We start from the raw sequence: 3,025 nt of genomic DNA on the forward strand, positions 1-3,025 counted from the left end.
TTTCTTAAATTAATAATTTTTGATTTTGGAAATTTTGAATTTCTTAATTTTAAGTGTCTTATTTTTGTTCAACTAAAAATTTTTTGAAATTTTAATTTTTCGTAATTAATATTTTTTGAATTTTTTTTATTTTTAATGTTTATAAATTATGGATGTTTTAAAATTTATAATTTTTTATTTTTAATTTTTCTCAACAAAAATTGATATAAATTAAGGAAAATAAAAAAATCAAACTATCAGAATATCAAAAAAAAACAGAAATTTACATTTAACAAAAACAAGAAATTGATGATTAAAAAAGTGATAAATTCCAAAATTTTTAAACTCAAAAACTATAAAATAAGAAAAGTATCATAATGTAAAATTTCAAAAAATTAAAAGTATCAAAAATTAAAAATTATTAACTTAACCAAATGAAAAGATTTAAACTAATAAAAATTAAAAATTCAAAAATTATAAAAAAGAAAAAATCATAAATTAAGAAAAATAAATACATCAATAATGTAAAAATGATAAATTTAAGAAAATTAAAAATTTAAAAATCATAAATTAAAAAAATAAAAATTCAAATATTAAAAGAACCGAAATTTAAAAAAAAAGGCGAAAACTAAAAAAATTCAAAAAACAATTTTAATAAAACTAAAAATTCGTAAGCTTAATAAAATAAAAAATTGAAAAATTTAAATCTTCAAAAATTTCCTAATTTTAAGTTTTTTATTTTTGTTCAACTAATAATTTTGTGAAATTTTCTATTTTTAATATTTATGAATTATCAATGTTTTAAAATTCATAATTTTTGATTTTTTATTTTCTTTAACAAAAATTGATAAACTCAATAATTATAAATTAAGAAATTAAAAAAATTAAAATATCAGAATATCAAACAAAATAGAAATTTAAAAACTGATAAATTTACATTTAACAAAATCAAGGAATTAATGATTAAAAAAGTGATGAATTCCAAAATTTTTAAACTCAAAAACTAAAAAATAAGAAAAGTATCATAATGTAAAATTTCAAAAAATTATAAAGTATCAAAAATTAAAAATTATTAACCTAACCAAATCAAAAGATTTAAACTAATAAAAATTAAAAATTATAAAAAAGAAAAAATCATAAATTAAGAAATATAAATACATCAATAATGTAAAAATTATTAATTAAGAAAATGTAAAAATTGATAAATTTTTATTTTTCCGAGTTCATGATATTTGAATTTAAAAATTTTGGAATTTATCAATTTTTTGATTTTCGATTTTTGGATTTTTTTAATGGATAATTTTTTAAACTTTGAAACTTTAATTTACGTTTTTAATTTTTGTTCAACGAATAATTTGTTAACATTTTAATTTTTAATTTTTCATAATTTATATTTTCATTAAATGTCTTTATTTTTCTTAACAAAAATTGATAAATTCAAAAATCATAAATTAAGAAAAATAAAAGATCAAAATATCAAAATATATATAAAAAAAAAAGAAATTCAAAAACATAAATTTACATTTAACAAAATCAAGAACTTGATAATTAAAAAAGTGATAAAATCCAAAATTTTTAAATTTAAAAACTATAAATTTAGAAAAATTAAAATATCTAATTTTAAAAAAATCAAAAGATAAAAAAGATAAAGAAATTCAAAATTCCAAAAAATTAATGGTTTCAAAGCTTAAGAATTATTAAATTAACAAAATCAAAAAAAATGAATATTAAAAAACTAAAGAAAATAAGATTTTCAAAAAATTAATAAGTTTCAAATTTTAAAAAATTATCCATTAACAAAATCAAAAAATCGAAAATCAAAAAATTGATAAATTCCAAAATTTTTAAATGCAGAAATCATAAACTATGAAAAATAAAAATTTATCGAATTTTATATTTTCTTAATTAATAATTTTTGAGTTTTGAAATTTTAAATTTCACATTTTTATATGTAAAATTGAAAAAATTTAAAAGTTTCAAAGATTAAAAATTATTAATTTAATCAAATGAAAAGATTTAAACTAATAAAAATTAAAAATTCAATAATCATAAAAATTTAAAAATCAAAAATTAAAAAAATTAAAAATTCAAATATTTAAAAATATAAAAAAGAATGATAAATTTACTTCTTATTGCCCTGAGGCTGGCCTAATATAAGCCGAAACGTCGGCAATATTAAAGTCTAAAACCTGAATTTAATTTGACCCCACATCTAACACACAGAAGCAAAAAAATAAAAAATCAAATATTATAAAACAAAATCAAGAAATTGATAATTAAAAAAGTGATGAATTCCAAAATTTTTAAATTCAAAAACTATAAAGTAGAAAAAATCAAAGCATCGAAATTTTAAAAAATCGAAAGAGAAAAATTTCAAAAAATTTAAAGTTTCGTAGTTTAAAAATTATTCCCTAATTTTACCAAATCAAAAGATTTAAACTAATAAAAATTCAAAAATTATAAAAAAGAAAAAATCATGCATTAAGAAAAATAAAAAAATCAATAATGTAAAAAATGATAAATTTAAGAAAATCTTTAAAATTTAAAAATAAAAATTCAAATATTTACATATTTAAAAAAGAATGATAAATTTACTTCTTATTGTCCTGAGGATGGCCTAATATAAGCCGAAACGTCGGCAATATTAAAGTCTAGAACCTGGGTTTAATTTGACCCCACAGCCAACATACACTGGTGGCCAAAAGTAGATTGACAACTACTTATTTTTCAAATTTGTTTATATCACGGTTTAGGAAATGATAAATTAGGTGGGACAGTACCTGATTAAAAAACAACGGAGCCTATTTGTAATGTTTAATTATATTTAAACTATTTATTCGAAATACCCATTTAAAAAAAAAAAAAATTAAAAAACTAAACAATTTTCAAGTGGCCAAAATTAAATTGACAAATTCAAAGGTTACTAAAATAAAAATAAGTATAGAAAATTTAAATGTTTTGCATAAGTGCGTTGCATAACCTCTATTTCTTCTCACTTCCACCAACTTTTTGGACATTGACCTAATTAAATTGTCAATATAGGACG

The sequence above is a fragment of the Anthonomus grandis genome, chromosome 2 (assembly GCF_022605725.1).
Source record: "Anthonomus grandis grandis chromosome 2, icAntGran1.3, whole genome shotgun sequence".
Lineage (NCBI taxonomy): Eukaryota > Metazoa > Arthropoda > Insecta > Coleoptera > Curculionidae > Anthonomus > Anthonomus grandis.